Source organism: Salmo salar, chromosome ssa10 (genome assembly GCF_905237065.1).
Source record: "Salmo salar chromosome ssa10, Ssal_v3.1, whole genome shotgun sequence".
Classification (NCBI taxonomy): domain Eukaryota; kingdom Metazoa; phylum Chordata; class Actinopteri; order Salmoniformes; family Salmonidae; genus Salmo; species Salmo salar.
Genome location: NC_059451.1, coordinates 105,841,378 through 105,865,573, shown reverse-complemented (window position 1 = coordinate 105,865,573; position 24,196 = coordinate 105,841,378). Strand labels below are relative to the sequence as shown.

Sequence of the window (24,196 nt, the reverse complement as noted above, 5' to 3'; positions counted from 1 at the left end):
ATATATTTTTTGTCCATTTTAAAATAACATCAAATTGATCAGAAATACAGTGTAGACATTGCTAATGTTGTAAAATTGCAAAATGATTTTCTAATGATCAATTAGCCTTTTCAAATGATACACTTGGATTAGCTAACACAACGTGCCATTGGAAAACAGGAGTGATGGTTGCTGATAATGGGCCTCTGTACGCCTATGTAGAGATTCCATTAAAACAAAATCAGCCGTTTCCAGCTACAATAGTCGTTTACAACATTAACAATGCCTACACTGTACTTCTGATCAATTTGATGTTATTTTAATGGACAAAAAATGTGCTTTTCTTTCAAAAACAAGGACATTTAAGTGACCCCAAACTTTTGAACAGTATTGTATGTACAGTGGGGAGAACAAGTATTTGATACACTGCCGATTTTGCAGGTTTTCCTACTTACAAAGCATGTAGAGGTCTGTAATTTCTATCATAGGTACACTTCAACTGTGAGAGACGGAATCTAAAACAAAAATCCAAAAAATCACATTGTATGATTTTTAAGTAATTAATTTGCATTTTATTGCGTGACATAAGTATTTGATACATCAGAAAAGCAGAACTTAATATTTGGTACAGTAACCTTTGTTTGCAATTACAGAGATCATACGTTTCCTGTAGTTCTTGACCAGGTTTGCACACACTGCAGCAGGGATTTTGGCCCACTCCTCCATACAGACCTTCTCCAGATCCTTCAGGTTTCGGGGCTGTCGCTGGGCAATACGGACTTTCAGCTCCCTCCAAAGATTTTCTATTGGGTTCAGGTCTGGAGACTGGCTAGGCCACTCCAGGACCTTGAGATGCTTCTTACGGAGCCACTCCTTAGTTGCACTGGCTGTGTGTTTCGGGTCGTTGTCATGCTGGAAGACCCAGCCACGACCCATCTTCAATGCTCTTACTGAGGGAAGGAGGTTGTTGGCCAAGATCTCGCGACACATGGCCCCATCCATCCTCCCCTCAATACGGTGCAGTCGTCCTGTCCCCTTTGCAGAAAAGCATCCCCAAAGAATGATGTTTCCACCTCCATACTTCACGGTTGGGATGGTATTCTTGGGGTTGTACTCATCCTTCTTCTTCCTCCAAACACGGCGAGTGGAGTTTAGACCAAAAAGCTCTATTTTTGTCTCGTCAGGCCACATGACCTTCTCCCATTCCTCCTCTGGATCATCCAGATGGTCATTGGCAAACTTCAGATGGGCCTGGACATGTGCTGGCTTGAGCAGGGGGACCTTGCGTGCGCTGCAGGATTTTAATCCATGACGGCGTAGTGTGTTACTAATGGTTTTCTTTGAGACTGTGGTCCCAGCTCTCTTCAGGTCATTGACCAGGTCCTGCCATGTAGTTCTGGGCTGATCCCTCACCTTCCTCATGATCATTGATGCCCCACGAGGTGAGATCTTGCATGGAGCCCCAGACCGAGGGTGATTGACCGTCATCTTGAACTTCTTCCATTTTCTAATAATTGCGCCAACAGTTGTTGCCTTCTCACCAAGTTGCTTGCCTATTGTCCTGTAGCCCATCCCCGCCTTGTGCAGGTCTACAATTTTATCCCTGATGTCCTTACACAGCTCTCTGGTCATGGCAATTGTGGAGAGGTTGGAGTCTGTTTGGTTGAGTGTGTGGACAGGTGTCTTTTATACAGGTAACAAGTTCAAACAGGTGCAGTTAATACAGGTAATGAGTGGAGAACAGGAGGGCTTCTTAAAGAAAAACTAACAGGTCTGTGAGAGCCGGAATTCTTACTGGTTGGTAGGTGATCAAATACTTATGTCATGCAATAAAATGCTAATTAATTACTTAAAAATCATACAATGTGATTTTCTGGATTTTTATTTTAGATTCCGTCTCTTACAGTTGAAGTGTACCTATGATAAAAATTACAGACCTCTACATGCTTTGTAAGTAGGAAAACCTGCAAAATCGGCAGTGTATCAAATACTTGTTCTCCCCACTGTATAGATAGTGTTTGTCTTTTACAAATGCTGTTTTCCTGTTGGAACATGGAGCCCGTGGAGGCTGCTCCTCAGAGGGGTGAATGGCCGGCCACACTACATGACTGGCCTGGCTCCAGCTTTCTCTGAGTATAATTACAGCGTTAGCAACTTGAGGCATCGCTGGACCGCACTGCACCACACACACACACACAAGCACTCCTACACTGCTGCCCGCCTGTCTGATCGTATGCATGTACACACACACACACACACACACACACACACACACACACACACACTCTGCAATAACTTCTGCAAAATACGTGTAAGTGATCAATAACATTTGATTTGATTGAGGCCAAACGTAGGGCTGATTGCTTTGCCAAGGAGGAGAGGGGAAGGAGGCGGAAAAGGGGAGGGGAGTACCAGGGTATCTGCCAGGGACACCAGGGCTCTTCTCTCTTTCTCCAAAGCTACCATCCCAGAGTGGGGAATTAAAAAACCTAAGGGGGAATACACCACAGACCTGGCAACTCGCTCTTATTAGAGGCAGCAGCCATTCTGGCTCACATTGGATTTACTGTATAGAATCATCGCCCTTCCTGACTGTTTAATGTAAAATATGAAATATTTGTTTCCTTTTTAATAGGCCACCCCTGGTGTTCATTCTCAGTGTGTAGGATGTTTAATAGGCCACCCCTGGTGGTCATACTCAGTGTGTAGGATGTTTAATAGGCCAGGCCTGGTGGTCATTCTCAGTGTGTAGGATGTTTAATAGGCCAGGGTTGGTGGTCATACTCAGTGTGTAGGATGTTTAATAGGCCAGGGTTGGTGGTCATACTCAGTGTGTAGGATGTTTAATAGGCCAGGCCTGGTGGTCATTCTCAGTGTGTAGGATGTTTAATAGGCCAGGCCTGGTGGTCATTCTCAGTGTGTAGGATGTTTAATAGGCCAGGGTTGGTGGTCATACTCAGTGTTTAGGATGTTTTAATAGGCCAGGCCTGGTGGTCATACTCAGTGTGTAGTATGTTTAATAGGCCAGGCCTGGTGGTCATTCTCAGTGTGTAGGATGTTTAATAGGCCAGGCCTGGTGGTCATACTCAGTGTGTAGTATGTTTAATAGGCCAGGCCTGGTGGTCATTCTCAGTGTGTAGGATGTTTAATAGGCCAGGCCTGGTGGTCATACTCAGTGTGTAGGCTGTGAGAATGTACAGATGGAGTAATTATAACACATTTTGGGAAAGACTAGCTCAACCTGCTAAATGAAATCAGATGTATTGTGAAAAGCTTTCAGTCTCGTTATTAACACCCCCAAGCATGCCGTTTTTAAGCTCTGTCATCTGTTGAAGATTTTATGAAAAGGTACAAAGGTCAGCAAATGAAGGAAAATGCATTGAGGTGATTTGTTCCTTTTCTTTGTCGGCACACCTGCTATTCTTTGAGTGTCGTATAAGATCTCTTCTCCTTTGATTATCCTTGAGATCTGATATCAAAGATGGTATTATCTCTCAAAAAGGTGAGATTCTGTCTCTATCCCCTGTGCTCGTACATGGGCGTCTTAAAGGGACATTTCACTTTTTTGAAGTTAAGCTTATTTTCCATTAACCAATAATGATAAATACTAGCCAGGAGATTCTGGATGTTGCCAAGGAACCATCTATCCCATTTAAAAACAATTGGGAGGAAACAACAACAAAAAATTGAACTTTCCCTTTAAGGATTCACAGGAGAACAGCAATATGAAGCATTGGAGTGTGAAGTCTGGTTTCCCAGAATGTAGGAAACACTTGGATCAGGGGGAGATTCGAGGAAGAAAGAAAAATACAAATTGCCAGTTCATTGCCATCTTTAACTTATGTTTCACAGGCTTATTTATGGTTTGAGAGGCACAACAAAACAAAAACTAATGACATGTTGACTTTACATTTGCTTTTTTATTGAAAACAAAATAGAATGTCTCTCTTAAAAATGTCACTTCCTCAGTTATTGTTTCTATTTATTACCTCCCTCCCTTTGCACCCTCCACTCATCAATGGGAACTGAGTGGGACTGTGGCTGGAAGCAGAGCACCCAGGCCCTGACTGGTCTGCCTGTAATTGAATGAGTGTCGTGTGAGAGAAAAGCTCCACAAGAAAGAGTGAGAGAACGGCTGAGCAGCTGGCCTGCTGTTAACTAGGAAAATGGAGGAAGATGCCGCTCAGACCTGCACGGCCTAATGCAGCATGAGATCATGGAATAGACTGGAAGCTCTCGCTCCACTCACTGTCAACCTGCATTCTTTCCACTTAGACACTCACTGACTCATTCTAACCTCTGGTCTGATAGATTTGGCATGCCCATTACCCAGAAAAGGATGACATCTCTGCTCGGTAGCTTATTAATCATGGCTAGAATAGCTTCTTGAGTGTTTAAATGCACCCATAAGACATTTTGTCCATTTGATCATGGGATGGCTATTGTATGTCCAAAGACCCAAAATAGACAGCGGTTCACTGTACTAAGTGTCTGTTCTGCCATTTTCATTGACTCAATTCACTCCAAAGAGAATACGATGTTCATCACAAGTGCATTGCCTCTTGTACTGCTTTCCACTGTATCATTCCCATGTGTTGGTGGTTCAATAACATGTTAACAATTGCCATCTGCCTGTAGAGGTTTTTAAAGGTGAATACAGACACACACACATACATACATAAACAGATGTGCAGCAGACAATCACACGCACAGGCAGAGGAGCAGTTGACTTCGTTTACCAATTTAGAGTTGTGTGTGTCAGGCTAAATATTGTTTTCTGTAATCTCCCAGTCCTTTAATGGCCCCTGAATGACATTTGCCACTTGGCTGCACTCTCTCTCATTCACAAAACACACAGCCTACCTTCACATTATCTGTAGACTCCATTCTGGCTTCTACAAAACGTCTACCCACAAATAACCCTTCATTGCTGTGTGCCTGTTCTTTACAGTAGCTGTATGTGGTTTGTACTTTAAAATGTCCTGCATCCATCTTGTATTTCATCAAGAGTCAGCTTGAAGTTCAGGCCCTGTTTTTTTCTCTTTTGTTTGACAGGCTGTTCCATTACAGCCAGTGGTCTCACTGCTTCTGTTCTGTTCGCCTCCACCACATCTAAGCCGGTAAGACATGACATCACCTTTTAAATTACTTCATTTCTTCCAGTCGCGTGATGGACTGTTTCTTTGTACCCCATCAAACTTGAATAATTTGTTTGTTTTATCATTTCAGTATTTAGGTCATTTTATTAACCAATAATGACAACATTAATAAAATCTACCATACTTAGTTTTTACATTTGACTTTGTTTTAAATGTCATCCATGAGCTAAATACCGCTTGGCTTCCCCAAAGACAAGGAACTATAAAATCAGATGTATGGCTTATTAATCTGGTCAGGTTTAGGTATCCTCCTGTTTTTCATGATTAATTATGTCATTATATGGTGGAAAATACCTACCTGATTTGATTCCCTACTGCTTTAGGACAATTTATACACACTCTATTAGGAGGGAAAACCCTTTCGGGTATTTTGGGTAGTTTACACAAAGGCTGATAATGGGCCTAACAGGAAGTACACTCCTGGGGGTAAATTAGAGGCTACCCAGAGAGGGTTGCTCACTGCTAGGGTATAGGGCCTGCTTCCTGTCTGGCTGACTCCAAGGCCCTGGGTCGATGGCAACAGGAAAGACCCCCCCCCTCCCCACACCACCCTAGTCGGCTCTGAGTTTTCCCAGTTTCCCCAGCATCACAGGGCCAAGGCCTGACCTCCAGGCAACTATGTGCACCAGGAAAGTGTTCTGTTCCCGGCACAGTCTCAGTGGTGTAGTAATTAATATTGCCCCAAGAGGACAGGAGGCACACATGGAAACACCCTGGGAAGCCCAGACGGGGTCCTAAATGTACCAAATGGCAGCAGAAACAATTTGCAGAATGCACTCAACACATTCAACCTGCTCTGCCCCCATATGACAAAGTTCATGAAGGTTAAATGTAATAAGTTACATTTGGGGAGTCTTTATAAGTAAGACTTACTGTATATTATCTCAAGCTTTAAGGCTTTCTCCCCAGTCTTAGTTCATGTCTGAGTTAGCTGATCTGACAAAAATAAGAAAGAACTTGAGGTTCAGGAGCTCCAATTAAAACTAGGTACATCCAATGATGAGTATAAACCCTGGATTGCTGATGCTATTTGTTGGCCATTGAGTGGCTTTGAAGCTACCGGTCGGCCATGTTGGTACTCCCCAGTAGGAGCAGTCCTCCACGGGAATTAATGGAATTCTACAATATTTCAATGAAATGTTTCAAGGACAAAATGACATGTATTTAAGTATTTTGGGGGTTTGTAGTGGGGACAGTAATACTTGTTTTTATTCATGTTTAGCTAACATGAATATCATTTTAAAGTATGCATTAAGGTGTCTGTAAAATAATAAACGTGTCAAAAACGAATGTGGACATTAATAAATGCATTCCTATAGCTTCCAAAATCTTTTTTACACTGGAGGACGAGTACCAAGATGGCTGCGTGGTGGCTTCAGTACATGCCTCCTGTCAGTCATCCAGGGTTTATATACATCGTTGGGTACACCAGTTGCCAGCACAAACTGTGAAACCAGGGTGGAGAGCAGAAGAATAATTCATTCTGGGACTCGCTGACCACAAACGAAGTGCCCCGTCAGCAATAACCAACAATAATTCCCACCAGCGCAAGCAAACTTTGGCCCAGAGAATCCCAGTGATTTCTTTAACTGAACTTTGAGCCTGTGAGCCCCCGCTTGGTATGCTGTTCAGGCTGACTTGCCTGAGAGAGAGAGGCTGTGTACAGCAGTACTGCCCAGTGCCCAGTACAGCAGTGACCTCTGGCAGCTAGTTTCCATGCTGCAGTGTTCCCTATTGGCCACTCAGTAGCGTAGCAACATCCGCTACATTCGTTAGCCCTGTGAAAAGGGGGTTGCCCATAGGGATACGGCCGGGCCAAGCCATTTCTTGGGGTGAAATCTCGGAGGGAAAAGCAAATAAAAGCCCAACGTTGTCACCATAAATCCCTACGAAGAGGTATAGCTGCAGATTGTGTGACGAGTGTGGCTGTTTCTGTAGTATGTATGTGGGTGCATAATATGCATCTGATGTTTTGTCTCTTCGTGGTGTGGGAGCTGCTCCTCGCTAACCTCTGTGTGTTTCTATGCTAGCTAGGACGTTCTCTGAACACTACAGACAGCACTGGTCAGGTTTCATGTGGAGTCAGTCAATAGCCATGAAGAAATAAACAAGATAAGACAACAAAGTTTAGGATTCCTTTAAACTGAGACAGGAGATCTCGCTGGTGGCTAAGTCAGCAGCCTCACAAAGAAGGCATGGATTTCCAATGCTCTTTAAGCAAGCATGCTGGCAATACTGTAGAAGCAGCTGGTGTCTAATGGATGACAACCCAGGAGGGTTTATGTTGTGGCAAACATAAAGTGGAATTTTAGATCGAGGTATAGCGTGAAGTCTGACTTTGGTTGTACAGTATAAACACTCTAAGGAATGGTCTTAGTCCAACTTTTTATTTTCTAACTGTGATGTGAAGTTTGCCCACCCGGTTGTAGAATTGTTATTGTCATGCTAGATATTAAGTCTTTATGCCAAATGCCATCTCTGTCCTCACACAACCCTTTGCAGTGGACATGCTACAGCAGTTACACATTCTGCAGTACATCCTGTGGGCTGCATATTCTGTGGTAAATGCTGAGTGGACTGCCAAGATTAATAGTGCAGGTGAAGTGAGAGGGGATGAAGACCGAGTGAGTTGGGTGTCCTATTTTACTGTCTCTGTTATGTGTTTTTGTTAAAACATCAAGTCCTCGCTTCACTGCACTGCTCTGCAGCACAAGGTCTGTCTGTGTGATGTGATGGCTGTGCTAGAACAGGACAGAGCACAGTGTGAGATCAACAGGTTCAGGAATGACGTTGGCTCTTGACCAACATATACTGCTCAAATGGCTTACTGACGTGACATTATAAGACCAGGACTTTGTGTGTTTTCTACTATGCTAAACTTACTGTGTCTAATCAATGTGCATACTGTGTATAAAAAACATTATGATTCTGATTAAGGCCAATGTAGGCCGAAATGTTTATCTTTTAACCTTAACAAAGAATGTTTAATGGTGAGCGAGTGTTGCGCCTTTTCCTTTGCACACCTTTTTCTAGTTCCCAGTTTGTCCCGGAGACGATTATGTTGTGTGTCATGGTCACCTGAAGCTCCCTTGATTGTCCCAGGTGACCCAAACCATTTTAAGTAAAGTAATGAAATGGTATCGGGGTTTTAAGGTAAGTGGAATGCTGTTCCGCTAAAATAGTGTACAAATCTTTAAACAATATTATAACGTTTGACATGATCACTTAATATTGACTTTTGAGTAGGACCCCACTTTGGATTTGAACTAACATGCTGATCTTTCTGCTGCGTTAAGTCTCCCACACATTCATTACCAATAATACATCTCTGCACTTAAGGAAAGACGCAACATGTAAAGTGTTACACGTAGTCTACGGTTGTGACGCCGGTTGGACATACAGCGAAGTTCTCTAAAACTAAATTGGAGTTGGCTTATGGTAGAGAAATTAACATTAAATTATCTGGCAACAGCTCTGGTGGACATTCCAGCAGTGTCATGCAACTCTAACATGCAGGAGGGGTGAAGTCAGGCGCAGGAGACTCAGGTACGTGGAAAAAACACGTTTAATGAACACTATCTTAAAGTACCGTAAATATAAGGCAGGGTAACAAAATCCAGCAACAGGCAATAACCCAAAACCGGGTCGGGACACAGCCCAGCAAAACCCGTAAGCCTATACACCGAACGGCAGAGGAAAACTCAAATCCCCAACCTACAATAAAATGACACAAATAATCCTGCACAATCCCAAACCAAAACAGACAGACTAAATACCCCCACTAATGACATAACACAAAACAGGTACTAACATAAAACAGACATCACCAAATGAAAATGACAAGGAGATCGGTGGCAGCTAGTAGACCGGCGACGATGACCGCCGAGCGCTGCCCGAACGGGGAGAGGCGCCACCTTCTGTAGACGTTGTGACAAGCAGTTAGCATACCAAATGCACTGTGGTATTGTGTTGTGTGACAAAACTGCACATTTTCGAGTGGCCTGTGTAATGATAATGCTGTTTAAACAGCTTCTTGATATGCCACACCTGTCAGGTGAATGGGTTATCTTGGCAAAGTAGAAATGCTCACTAACAGGGATGTAAACAAATTTATGGACAACATTTTTGAGAAATAAGCTTTTAACATTTCTGGGATTGTCACGCCCTGACCTGAGAGAGACGGTTTATTTCTCTATTTTGTTAGGTCAGGGTGTGGGGTGGGCATTCTGTGTTTTGTATTTCTTTGTGTTGGGCCGAGTATGGTTCCTAATCAGAGGCAGCTGTCTATCGTTGTCTCTGATTAGGAATCATACTTAGGCAGCCTTTTCCCACCTGTGTTTTGTGGGTAGTTATTTTCTGTTTAGTATTCGTTACCTGATGGAACTGTTTGGCTTTTCGGTTTGTTTCTTTGTTCTAGTGTTTTCATTGTTGAATAAATATAATGAACACTTACCACGCTGCGCTTTGGTCCCCTCTCTACGATAGCCGTAACAGGGATATTTTATTTCAGCTCATGAAACATAGGACCAACACTTTACATGTTGTGTTTATATTTTTCTTCAGTGTATAATAGTTTTTCTTGAGTGTAATTTTAAGAGCTGAGATTTACTTTGAAGTGAACACCATAGTGCCCTCAAAGCTCATCACTAAGCTAAGGACCCTGGGACTAAACACTTCCCTCTGCAACTGGATCCTGGACTTCCTGACGGGCCGCCCCCAGGTGGTAAGAGTATGTAATAACACATCAGCCACGCTGATCCTCAACATGGGGGCCCTTCAGGGGTGCGTGCTCAGTCCCCTCCTGTACTCCCTTTTCACTCATGACTGCATGGCCAGGCACGACTCCAACACCATCATTCAGTTTGCTGATGACACAACAGTGGTAGACCTGATCACCGACAACGATGAGACAGTCTATAGGGAGGAGGTCAGAGACCTGACCGTGTGGTGCAAGGACAACAACCTCTCCCTCAACGTGATCAAGACTAAGGAGATGATTGTGGACTACAGGAAAAAGATGACCGAGCACGCTCCCAATCTCGTCGATGGGGCTGTAGTGGAGCAGGTTGAGAGCTTCAAGTTCCTTGGTGTCCACATCACCAAACTAACATGGTCCAAACACACCAAGACTGTCGTAAAGAGGGCATGACAAAACCTATTCCTCCTCAGGAGACTGAAAAGATTTGGCATGGGTCCTCAGATTCTCAAACGTTGCACCATCGTGAGCATCCTGACGGGTTGCATCACTGCCTGGTGTGGCACTACAGAGGCCCAGTACATCACCGGGGCCAAGCTTACACCCCCCCCCTCCCCCCTTATCTCTTTTTTTGTTAGTATTTTCTCAGCTGCATTGTTGGTTAAGGGCTTGTACAGTTGAAGTCGGAAGTTTACATACACCTTAGCCAAATACATTTAAACTCAGTTTTTCACAATTCATGACATTTAATCCAAGTAAAACTTCACTGTCTTAGGTCAGTTAGGATCACCACTTTATTTTAAGAATGTGAAATGTCAGAATGATACAAATGTTCTATAGGATTGAGGTCAGGGCTTTGTGATGGCCACTCCAATACCATGACTTTGTTGTCCTTAAGCCATTTTGCCACAACTTTGGAAGTATGCTTGGGGTCATTGTACATTTGAAAGACCCATTTGTAACAAAGCATTAATTTCCTGACTGATGTCTTGAGATGTTGCTTCAATATATCCACATAATTTTCCTCCCTCATGATGCCATTATTTTGTGAAGTGCACCAGTCCCTCCTGCAGCAAAGCACTCCCACAACATGATGCTACCACCTCCGTACTTCATGGTTGGGATGGTGTTCTTCGGCTTGCAAGCCTCCCCCTTTTTCCTCCAAACATAATGATGGTCATTATGGCCAAAAAGTTATATTTTTGTTTCATCAAACCAGAGGACTTTTCTCCAAAAAGTACGTTCTTTGTCCCCATGTGCAGATGCAAACCGTAGTCTGGCTTTTTTTTATGGCGGTTTTGGAGCAGTGGCTTCTTCCTTGTTGAGCGGCCTTTCAGTTTATGTCGATATAGGACTTGTTTTACTGTGGATATAGATACTTTTGTACCTGTTTCCTCCAGAATATTCACAAGGTCCTTTGCTGTTGTTCTGGGTTTGATGAGCACTTTTCGCACCAAAGCATGTTCATCTCTAGGAGACAGAACGCGTCTCCTTCCTGAGCGGTGTGACAGCTGCGTGGTCCCATAGTGTTTATACTTGCGTACTAAATCAAATCGAATCAAAGTTTATTTGTCATGTGTGCTGAAAACAACAGGTGTAGACCTTACAGTGAAATGCTTACTTATAGGCTCTAACCAATTGTGCAAAAAAGGTATTAGATGAACAATAGGTAGGCAATGAAATAAAACAACAGTAAAAAGACAGGCTATATACATTAGTGAGGCTATAAAAGTAGCGAGGCTACATACAGACACCGGTTAGTCAGGCTGATTGAGGTAGTATGTACATGTAGATATGGTTAAAGTGACTATGCATATATGATGAACAGAGAGTAGCAGTAGCGTTAAAAAGAGGTTGGCGGGTGGTGGGTGGGACACAATGCAGATTGCCCGGTTAGCCACTGTGCGGGGGCACTGGTTAGTCGGCTCAATTGAGGTAGTATGTACATGAATGTATAGTTAAAGTGACTATGCATATATGATAAACAGAGAGTAGCAGCAGTGTAAAAAGAGGGGTTGGGGGGGGCACACAATGCAAAAAGTCCAGGTAGCCATTTGATTACCTGTTCAGGTGTCTTATGGCTTGGGTGTAAAAACTGTTGAGAAGCCTTTTTGTCCTAGACTTGGCACTCCGGTACCGCTTGCCATGCGGTAGTAGAGTGAGCAGTCTATGACTGGGGTGGCTGGGGCCTTTGACAATTTTTAGGGCCTTCCTCTGACACCGCCTGGTGTAGAGGTCCTGGATGGCAGGCAGCTTAGCCCCAGTGATGTACTGGGCCGTACGCACTACCCTCTGTAGTACCTTGCGGTCAGAGGCCGAGCAGTTGCCGTACCAGGCAGTGATGCAACCAGTCAGGATGCTCTCGATGTTACAGCTGTAGAACCTTTTGAGGATCTCAGGACCAATACCAAATCTTTTTAGTTTCCTGAAGGGGAATAGGCTTTGTTGTGCCCTCTTCATGACTGTCTTGGTGTGTTTGGACCATTCTAGTTTGTTGTTGATGTGGACACCAAGGAACTATTGTTTGTACAGATGAACGTGGCACTTTCAGGCTTTTGGAAATTGCTCCCACGGATGAACCAGAGGTCTTGGCTGATTTCTTTTGATTTTCCCATGATGTCATGCAAAGAGGCACTGAGTTTGAAGGTAGGCCTTGAAATACATCCACAGGTACACCTCCAATTGACTCAGATGAGATAAATTAGCCCATCAGAAGCTTCTAAGGCCATGAGATCGTTTTCTAGAATTCTCCAAGCTGTTTAAAGGCACAGTCAACTTAGTCTATGTAAACTTCTGACCCACTGGAATTGTGATACAGTGAATTATAAGTGAAATAATCTGTCTGTAAACAATTGTTGGAAAAATGACTTGTGTCATACACAATGACTCTAACCTAAGTGTATGTAAACTTCCGACTTCAACTGTAAGTAAGCATTTCACTGTAATGTCTACACCTTTTGTATTTGGCGCATGTGACAAATAAAATGTTATTTGATTTGAAGTGCAAAGTGCAGGAATATGCCTATAGGTGAAATTGGACATGGTGGCATGGCAGGAAAGTCTGAATGCTGTGAACCAAGAGGTTGTGAGCTGAAATCCCAGATGAGGACATGTTATATAATAATTACATTACATTGTGTGTTTATTCATATAGTATGTCAAATTGTGTTAAATATGTACATTGAAAACGCTATGATAAAAGCTCTGTGTGTTTCGGTGTCCTTAGCGTTGCCAAAAGACAGAGCTGTGAATGGATCAGTGGTTTACCAATCAGGGCCCTGATGGACCACGTGCCCTAGGTAGAATGTTTTTTCTCATTTATTTTGGGTGGTAGGGGAACGTTTATTTGAGACCATCAGGTTATGTCCTCGGGACAAACCGGGGACTTGACAAAAACCTCCCAGGGGACCATGATACCACGTCCCAAGAATGTCCTACAAAAGTCCTCGGGACAAACCGGGAACTAAACAAAACCTCCCAGGGAACCATGACACAACATCCCAAGAATGTCCTACAAAAGTCTGCGGGGACGTCCCAGAGACAAACTTGGAACTAGATAAAATCTCCAGGGGACATTTTGACACAACGCTCCAAGAATTTCCTAAAACCGACCATGACACAACATCCTGCCGACATTAGGCGACCATTTTGTGATGTCCTAATGACTCATTGTTGTTAGCAGGGAATGTAAAGAATATGAATACACCAGCTTTAGGCGTTCCTTTATTAGTTAGACCTGTTCATCCCTAGTTTGCAGGTTGACATTTATTGTCATGAATCTTGCCTTGGAGGCAGAACTTTGTCAAAATTGTCTGTATCGTTAAAATTCATGAAAACAAAAATGTGCTTTTTGGTCTTAATTTAAGGTTAGGGTTAAGCATTAGGGTTAGCAGTGTAGTTAAGGTTAGGTTTAAAATCGGATGTTATTACTTTTTGGCTGTGCCAGCTCGTGACCACTCCGCATTGCTGCCTCCAGGGCAAGATTCATGACAATAAATGCCATCCTGCCTCTAGTTTGAGAACACTGCAACTTCAAACTAGGCCAATCACTAACATTTTCTATTCTATCCCATTTTTAAATGCCCCATATAATCAGTTTGAAGCTGTTTCACTGGCATACAGCCAAAAGCTCCTGACAAGGAAAATGTAATATGAGTTTTAATTACATATGCATGCATGACTAAGTTGCTAAATTGCATACATTTTACACGTGGGTGGCCCTAGGAATCAAACCCACAACCCGGGCAGTGCAAGCACCATGCTCTCCCAACTGAGCCATACAGGACCATATCTTCATACACCACAGGTCCAATGGGCAAAGAGAACAGACACAGTCGACCAGGTATTAATTTGTGCTACTTTGCTCGAAAATGTTGGTTTTATCAAGATGTATGATTATTTTGCCTCTCTTCTCTGCAGTGATGGCTGTTTTCCCTTGGAGTGCCCTCTGTACCTGAATGTGTTGCTATAGAGTTTCTGCTCCTGCTGAAAGAGAGAGGGGAATGACGGTTATTTGCCTATTAGGGGGTTTCAGGTAAATAGGGAGGAGAGAAAAATAAGAATGTAAGATTGGCCTTGTATAATTCTGCTTATGTTGGAAGCAGAGAAAACAGTGGACAATAGTGACCTTACAGTTTTTTCAGTGAGTAAAGATTAGTGGGACTTTCTCTCTCCTTTATTCTTTTTACAGAGCCCTAATCACAACCACACGGTCTGTTATATTCAGTCACACATGCTCTGTTATGTTTAGTTAAACAGTTTTTAATCACTCATGCTATATCTGATTTGAAATGTGTTATTTTCTCACTCTTGCCTCTCTGGGGCCTGTGTGAACCACACACCAACAGACTATTTCAATAATTACAACTCCACTCTCACGTTCTCCATGTGAATATATCGCCCGTCCCTGGGCCCTTATTCTCACTGCACTGGTTGTTGTGTTTGTTTACCATTTCGATTGTGTTTGGTCTCCTGTGAGCAGTAGAATAGCAATAGAGGCACAGGAGTCAGTCAGGGATGAGTGAGTGAATGGGGTTAGCGGGCAGTGGGTGAGTTACAGTAGCAATAGAATCTCATAACAATGCCTCTGCCCTAACTTCTACTCCCCTCTGTATCCCCTAGCTCCCGTTTCTCCACCCACTCTATCTCTCATTATCACCTTGGCTGTGTACGTTCTCGCATTAGCTCTGTAAATATGGGGGAATTTTCTTGTGTGCTGCCGGCACAGCGGAGGGATTATTCACACAGTTTGATTGTACCAGGCCTGCTGCTGCTGGTAGTGGGGCTGATGTGGGCTACTACTTACTCACACTTCACTAAGAGTTCTGTCTCACATCAGGCCTGCTGAGCCAAGGGACCACAGTCTACACTAGTAACCACACAAATCGTAGAGGAGTGCTGATCTAGGGTCATTTCAGCCTTTTAGATCTTAATTATATCGACGGAGGCCACCTGGTCCTAGATAAGCACTTCTACTCTGAGACACTTTGTAAAGAAAGCCTATTGTCTCAACATGTTGGACTAACTGAACTAACACTGGAAGATCAATGCAGATCAATGTATTTCCAAAGAGCAGTGGGCGTAACCCCGATAGCATACATCACACTTAAAATAAAGTGCTCTCCAGCTCAGGAAATCTGGATCAAATGATGAGTCTCATATTAGGGAAAGTGTGGATACCTAATCAATTGTACAACTGAATGCATCTTCTGTATTTAACCTAACCCCTCAGAGAGGTGAGGTGCAGGGGGCTGCCATAAATCAACATCCACGGCACCCAGGGTTAACTGCCTTGCTCGGGCAGAACGACAGATTTTTACCTTGTCAGCTCGGAGATTCGATCCAGCAACCTTTCGATTCCTTGCCCAACACTCTAACCACTAGGCTACCTGTTACCTACAAAAGATGGCTGGTAGGTAACAGGACCGTATAGGTTGGATGACAGCTAGGCTTGTTGTTATTATAGATTAATGAATGGAGAATGTGTGTTTCACCAGGGGCATCAGGGCATGTGGTGTGGTCTGTAGAAGAGCTTAAGAGACTATCTAAAGAACATTATTTAACAAGGAGGTATTTGGTTTGATGGACTGAAACAAGGTTTATGTTGCTGGAACATTACTGGAGTTGTTTATGAATCACTCTTCTGATGATGCAATCACTCTTCTAACAAGATAGCCAATCCCCCTTTTTCAAGCTGATAGTTGTATGATAGCAGTCATGTTTGTACCATTGAGTATATTTGATTCTATTATCAAACATAGAATATCACTCTTGTGTTAGTGAACATTTTGGATAAGATTGGAGGAAAATCAAAGGAAGCTCAATCTCTGATTGTGTTTTCTTGCAATGAGCGCCATCTGGTGAAAGTGGCATGGAACTACATAGTATTCTATGTTGTCTACTTTCGAGAAACTCATGCATCGCTTTTTGTGTTCCCATCAGTGGTGGCTGGTGGGAGGAGCTATAGGAGGACAGGCTCATTGTAATGGCTGGAATGGCATGGTAGCTCCAGCCTAAACTGGTTGGCATTGTTTCATCTGTTCCTTCTACAACTCCTAATTGTAGACCAACTGAGTGAAGTCAATTCCATTGAAATGTTTTTATTACAATGTCAACAATACTACAGTGTTTGTTTGGGAGATGAGACTGCTTTGAAGGTTCAATGCAGCCTTTTTATCTCACTATAAAATTATTTCTGGGTAGCAAGTAAGTACCTTACTGTGATTGCTTTCAATTCAAATAGTCAAAATGGGCTTCTTACCAAAGAGCAATTTCTCAAGCAAGAATTTTGCTAGGACTGTCTAGGAGTGGTCTGAGTGAGGAGGGGAAAACGGAAAACGATCTGTTATTGGCAGAGAGTTTTGGAACTCTTTTTCTTATGGGTGTGTATTAATTCATTTACATGCCAAAGCTCCAACCCACAAAAACAGACTGACATTTTAGTTTTTTTTTTTCAAACAGCTCTTACACTAAAAGGTTATCATAATTTTCAAAATGTCACAGTATTATTCCAACCTCATAGTGTGTAAATATGTACATAAAACACAAATCTAATTTTTGACTGCACTGGGCCTTTAAATTGCTGTTAACCGGTAGTGTTGTTATCGAGGTCCATTGCATAACTGGAAACCTGGGAGATGAAGACGGCACATCAGAGATACTGTGTGCTGAAGGAAAGTGCTCCCCTGGGCTATTCATTCATATTATACTGAGAGCCACTGAACCTACCTCCCTGAATCAAAATCAATGTTCTGACAAAATGACATTGAAGACAAGTGATCACTCAGTCAGTCGTACAGTACATGTGGTATGGGTGATATTCCGGACAATGCCACTAGATGGAAGTAGTGTAGTCTTGATTCAGGGTCGTCACTGGTACCACAACCACAAAGTCCGAATTATGGCTAAAGCCGCCTATTTCTACAATTTATATTAATACATCTCATGTTAACCCTAACCTTAACCACACTGCTAACCTTATGCCTAACCCTAACCTTAAATTAAGACCAAGCAAGAAAACAAATGAATGAATTTAAGATATAGACAATTTTGACTTTGTGGCTGTGGTAACTAGTGACAATCCAGATTCAGTAAAGATGTCATATTTGGATTGGGCAGTTGGCAGCGCTTGCCATATGTCCATATTAAAAACGCATAGCTTTGGATGTAGTTAAAATTTTACTATATCACTTCTGTGATCACATTTTAACAAGAAACCTATTAAAGTTAAATATGCAATTTGCATAAGGAAACTTCAGAACATGCTTCAACCCTGTGTATTTACAGTCAGAAGAAGCTCACTGTTCAAATGTAATAGCTTATGACTCCACAGCACTAACTGACTGCACTGTGCTAACTAAGAGTGACTCAGCCACTCTATTTCAGGGTTCCCAATCATCCATCTCATGTGATGTGAGGCTAAAAGATCTACTTGTGATTTCCATCATAGATCAGCATTCCTTGCGTCAGTCAGTCAGTCAGTCAGTCAGTCAGTCAGTGCCAGGTGCAATCAAACCATGATGAGATCCGATCTGCCAGTGGCATTCCTTGAACCCCTGCCTTGCCCAAATCAGGAGCAGTGAGCCATCCAAAATCCCTTAGCGCTCCGCTCTGTATCGATCCCAGTTTGGTCTGAGTTCATTCTGTCTTCCCTGTCCTGTCATTAATCTCTGTCCCCTCCCTGGTTTGCCCCCTGCTGACCCCCTGTCTCAGTCCGGAGGGGCCAGCTGGGTAGGATGGTGTTAGCTGGAGTGAATGCAGGCAGGCGCAGGCAGCCGGCAAGGCTTGTGACTGACCCGACAGGCTTTCACATAACTAACGGTGTATATGCCGGGACGCGAGGGGGGTGACAGAATCCCAGCCTGATGTCCTGGGCCGCTTAGGGAGTAAATATAGCAGTACGGAGAGCAGCAACGTTACTTCAGGGCTGTGGGCTGAAACTGAGGTCCACGCTGCCCCTCTCTCTCTCTGCCTAGCCCTCTCTCACTGCCCCTCACTCTTCTGGAAGAGCTCGGAAGGATAGAGAGGGCACTGCTGCAATCACAATATGAATCACCCAGCTCGACCCCCTATACATAGAGTCTATAGCAGTAGGCCAAGTGGAAGGATATATCACGTTGCACTGGGGATGGGAGATAAGACCTCTCTTTATTTCCCAGGCAACATGAGGCATGGAGCTTCTGTTGGCTGACTTTACTCTGCATATAATGCATTTATTAGATTTACTATCATGAGTAGAAGTGCTGTGGTAGAATGGATTTTCCATATTTAGTGTGATTGCAAAGAACACACTACTGTTAAAGGTGCTGCATGGTCAGTCTGCATCCACATTTGCCGTGCAGCATTTACGGTGATACGACCACTGCAGAAGTCAGGGCATTCATACTTCTTGCGCTTCGCAGAGCAACGCAGACCTGTTGTGAAGGAAGTTGTCAAGGAAGTGAGTTTGTGTTTATACAGGGTGTACCGCCCCCACCTACCGTCAACCAATCATGTCAATGCGGAGCTATATGGAGCCTTCAGAATTGTTACAAAATCGCATTGATACACAGCTCGCTTTTGGCCTCTGCATACCTCTGGAAGCTTTGCAATTGTGTCACACCGTCCATACGAAGCTTCCGCCGCATTTTCAGATCAAGCATAAATTGGCTTTTATTCCCATTATGTGAACAAAATCAACAGAGACGTGAGGTAAAAAGTGGTGTACGCTTTCCTATTCAATGAAAAAATATTTTTCAATGATTTCCTACAAAAATAAGCGTAGTTCTGAGAAATATCAACGGAACTTCTAGTGTAGGCTTCCACAACATTTTACATTTCAAAGCCTGCATATTTCAGCTCCTGCCATCCTAATTTAACCTTTTGCGACCCGTGTAAAAAATTTAAGAGAACCACTGCAACATAAAATCTCCAAAATTTGACGGGAGGAAGCTGCACCGCTGTCAACAGTGTCAAGTGCTTTGTTGTAGGATGTATTACGTTACAAAATCTGATTTTGAATATAGGCCTAATGTTGATGATTTGTTAGAGAAATACAACACTGAGCAACTCAGAAAACGAAGGGTCGTATTTTTCTGGGGAAATATATTTTCTATCATAAGGAAGTGACATTCCTTCACTAAATTTCGTCATCTCGCACAATGAGTCTGGGCCTGGGTGTCACGTCCTGACCAGTAAAGGGGTCTTTTGTCATTGTAGTATGGTCAGGGCGTGGCAGGGGGTGTTTGGGGGTTTTTGGTCTAGGGGATTTTGGTTCTAGTTTTCATTTTCTATGTTCCGTTTTCCAGGTTTGGCTGAGTGTGGTTTCCAATCAGAGGCAGGTGTCTTTCGTTGTCTCTGATTGGAAGCCTGTTTTCCTTTGGGTTTTGTGGGTGGTTGTTTTTTCGTATAGTCCTTGTGTCCTTACGGAACTGTTGTTTGGTCTGTCCTTTACGACACCCCTGACACTGGGTGGACGCCCAATACAAATAAATACTTTGCGGGATCATTGTGGAACGGATACACAAACGTGGTTGAATCTGTTAAGACAGCGATGTTCACATTCCAATGCGACAGTCTAGGTGGGATTAATGTAGCAGTAGGAAAAATGTCTGATAGCGGGCTTAGGAAACACACTTAGGAAACACTTTTTTTTTTATCGAATACACTAGGCCTACTTCCACATATTTCCCGACCAATGGTGTCCCTGTTATGATCAAATAAGTGTCTATTATCCCTATTGTTAATTATTGAACGTGGAATGGTTACTTTGCCCCACAAGTGCCCCGAACACTCCATTTACTGTTCCACTATATATTGGTGCAAAGTTTGTGTTGGTCGGAGCAGACACACTTTGGGGTGACACCAAATTACCAAAATGATCTTTGGACACGTTTTTAGGGCTGCGCACCAGTTTAGCGGAAGCAAATTGGAGCCCAATGTCATTTAGCTACAACATTTTCTAAGGTGTTAACTGCGTCTTATGGAAGAGCTTTCAAACCTGCATGTGTAGTTATGGTCATTGAAAATAAGAATTTGTTCTTAACTGACTTGCCTAGTTAAATAAAGGTAATAAGAACTAGTCCAGCATCAGAACAAAGGACATGATGGATAGATTGGGGTCTTTAAAGTCCTAACCACCATGATTTTATTTTATTTTTTAAAATTGTATTTCACCTTTATTTAACAGGTAGGCTAGTTGAGAACAAGTTCTCATTTGCAACTGCGACCTGGCCAAGATAAAGCAAAGCAGTTCGACACATACAACAACACAGAGTTACACATGGAATAAACAAAACATACAGTCAATAATACAGTAGATAAAAAGAAAACAAAAAGTCTATATACAGTGAGTGCAAATGAGGTAAGTTAAGGGAGTTAATGCAGTAAATACGGGCTGATGATGATGATGCAAATGTATATTATAGCCACGCACTGGTATGATTAACATATGATCGTCGTAAATCAGGATGTCATGTAATAGCCCTCATGCTTTCTCCCGTGCCATTTTGTTGTGGTAGAGAAAACTAGTTGGCCCTCTAAAGCTCAAAGACAATGTTGCCTGATGTTGTTTTGGAAATGCGATAATGGATCCAGGAGTGTCCAGGTGTGACATGTCACTATCGTTACCTCTGTCTCCTTGTCAGACGCACTGAAGCGACTTTATGAGCCCTGCGTTCAGACTGGCTTGGTAAAAAGCAGATGTCTACCCTATGGTGTTCATGCTGCAACATTCTCAGCCTTTCAAAGACTCAAAGGATTGCAAATGAATCTTCAAAGTGCAACTCTGTGGTAACGGTAACCGTTGGAATATGCTTTTCACCGATCAAGTAAACTGAAAATGATAGCTGTTTGCTTTGTAGATCAATGTGAGGGCTTTGTAGTCCCAAGTTTTTTTTAAAGTTCAGATATTTTTGATATGATAGGCCTATTATATCACAGCTTGAGTATAAATCATCTGTGAACTCAAGTTGTCAAAAATATCTAAACATTTATGGATCTTTTATCATTATTAATTGGAAATATGAGATTATTACCTTTGCGTTAAACCTCAGAGATAGTTGCTGACATTTTGTATATTAGCCTAACTATTACATAATTGTTGTGTTTTGATAGAATTACAGTAGCTAAGTGTATTAAATCTCCTAATGGGAGACATTTAGCTAAATGTGTATTTGCCAATATGCTAAACGTGTATCATTACAGCTGGGTGCAGCGGTGTTGAATACCAATGTCTCCCAATCTGTTTAGGCTGTCGTGAAACACAAGTCACACCCATTCCACATCCATTCCATCATAAGTGTTACTTGGTGATAATCATCAAAATAAGAAAACTGTGTGTTATGTGCTCCCTGAATAAATGCAAAATCAACCTTTCAATAGGCTCAGGGTTATCTGCACTATGAAGCTCGAGTTGCATTTTATGTAATTTTTTTGAAGTTCTTTGGAAGTTTCAAGGAACCTTTTAACTTGAGATCTTTTCACCAAAATCCAGTGCAGATGTTGGATAATACCTTACTAATCTCCTTGTAAAAATTCAGTGGACCCTGCGCTGGTGTTAAGTTCTACAGAGTGACGGTGTCATTCCAATCAAAATCAGGAATTCCTTGTTGTTTCCAGAGAGCATTCCTTTTGTAGATATGAGCTGGAATACTACACCAGCTTCCCAAGTGGTCATTAAATTCCATCAGGACCACCAATTCAGTGCCTTTTGAGAAGTGTAACTTGGTCAAAAAAACCTTTTGATTTAACCTATTTTTAACATTCTGTCATAAAGAGCACATGTTCAACTTCATAAAAAAATGAGTTTTCCCATCCCAAGAGGTTAAATAAAAAAATACTATAGATAGTGCCAAATAAAGTAACAGGGTTGACCGTATCAGAGTTGACCGTAGCAGGGTTGATCATAACAGGGTTGACGATTTCTTCTTAAATCAGCTATAAAATCCCTTGTGACAAGGGGAATGGAGTGGGAATTGAATGCAAGCTTCAGATCCGCTCAGTTTTCCACCACAAAACACCAAAAAGAGTAGATCCAGCTCACCTGCTTTTACTCTATGATTTGACTATTAGACTTTCTATGTTTCTTTAGATTTTTATTTTTAAGGAATAGTTTCACCATATTAAAATGAGAGTTCAGTTCACATAACTGGGTTGACCTTAAAATGAGGGACAGACATGAATGAAACGCCTAATCACATGAAGTAAATAATAATCTTCAGAAATGGAAAAAAAAAGCTACAAAATAACTAAGGCTTTACAATGATAGTGAAAGTTGGAGAAATGTTGAGATTGAGTTGGTTCATCTTCCTAGAAGTGACACAGGGTTGATGGAGGAAAGTCGAAATGTAAAAATGTTGCACTTTAGCGAGCCTTTATTCATTTAATAAAAAATTGGATTTACTGAATTCTCCATGGCACTTAATTTAATATAACAAGCCTTTAAAATGTAATATTGGTGCACAATTTCTACTTAAAATATCAGAAGGGACGCAAAAGACACTCTTTTTGTGGAACGACCCACCATGCCATGCCAGGCACTGAATTTCATTGCGATTGTTATTGGCAAATGTTCGTCCAAATAAATTGTGTAGTGTTTTTACACTAGAAAAGCCTTCAGAGTCTTACCATACAATTGAACATGACTATATTCAACACAAGGTCAACGTTGACAATAGGAATCCAAAGCATAGTTGCATTTAAATATAATCAATACACAAGAGCACAGTGTATTTAGCAAATAATGCAGTCTTTGGTGGCTGTGATAAAAATAATAAACACCAACAATATGTACGAATATCAATACGAATGAGTATGTTGAACGTGCTAAAAACCACTACAAATGATTTTCCGAGCTGTTGAAGGTAGTAGACTATTACATGTAACTGGAATATACAAAAGAAAACCCTCAATGTTCTTTAATATTAACAGTTGAATAGGAATCCATTTAGTTTTGCCTTGCTCTACACTGTCAATGAAATCAGTACTCAATACGTTAATATCCCAACTAATCTATATTTCTCCAAAGTCCAGTCTTTCAGTCAAGCTTCTAGACGGTCACTCACTATCCGTGGCTAACACAGTCTGTCCTTGCTCAATTAGGCCTGTTCAACACTTTGAGAACAGCCATTAGACTATGGATCTTTGTGCTTATAGAGCTCTAATCTGGGTGGTACCTCACTGCCAGCCCTGTCACAGTTGCACAGTGACCTTTGATGACCTTAGGAAGGGCAGTTCTAGAATCAGGTCGGGCCCCACTCAGAGAGCTCATCAGGGTGTGTGTTCATTCAGCTGCTCTCCTGTTGTCTATCCCTGTAGATAACTAATAATAACCACTGGCTGTCTAGAAAGGTACACATGCGTCACTGTGGGATCCATCATGGCTGCCACTGCTGTGCCACACGGGTGACAGCGTTGCTCTTTTTAAAGGCGTCTCAAGGAAAAACTTCCTCCAACCAAACGCATTTCTACCAGGCCATGCCTAAGTGGTCACTGACTCACTGCAGTCAAGATCTGAATCCCGTACTGTGAGCCATCGCCAACTTCAAAGTTTCAAATGTTTTAAAGTTTATTCACCACGTGCACAGGATACAACAGGTGTACATTGAAATTCTTACCTTGAGAGCTCTTTCCAACAATGCAGTGATAATAATAATAATTTACATAATAGTAGAAATTAGAATAAAAAATAAAGGTAAGAATAAAAAACACGAACAACAGTAGGGCTGTCCCCGATCCCCCCCCAAAATATTGGTAGACCGAGAGTAGTCTTCTTTCGACCAATCAAAATCATTATAATGTGGATCTTTCCATATATAGACACACCGTATGAGTTTTAATAAAATCAACTATAAGTAGTAAGCTTGTCTGATGCTTTAAGTGCACT

General features: G+C 42.2%; 1 protein-coding gene across 1 annotated transcript in view; it reads left to right on the top strand.

The window, feature by feature from the left end:
• LOC106561385 (tetraspanin-9) overlaps nt 1–24,196 on the top strand; it is a 308,734-nt gene that overhangs the window by 30,591 nt on the left and 253,947 nt on the right. The window contains exon 2 of the mRNA XM_014125280.2: nt 5,035–5,099. The gene's annotated coding sequence lies outside the window, so the exon portion shown is untranslated. The remainder of the gene's footprint in view (nt 1–5,034; nt 5,100–24,196) is intronic.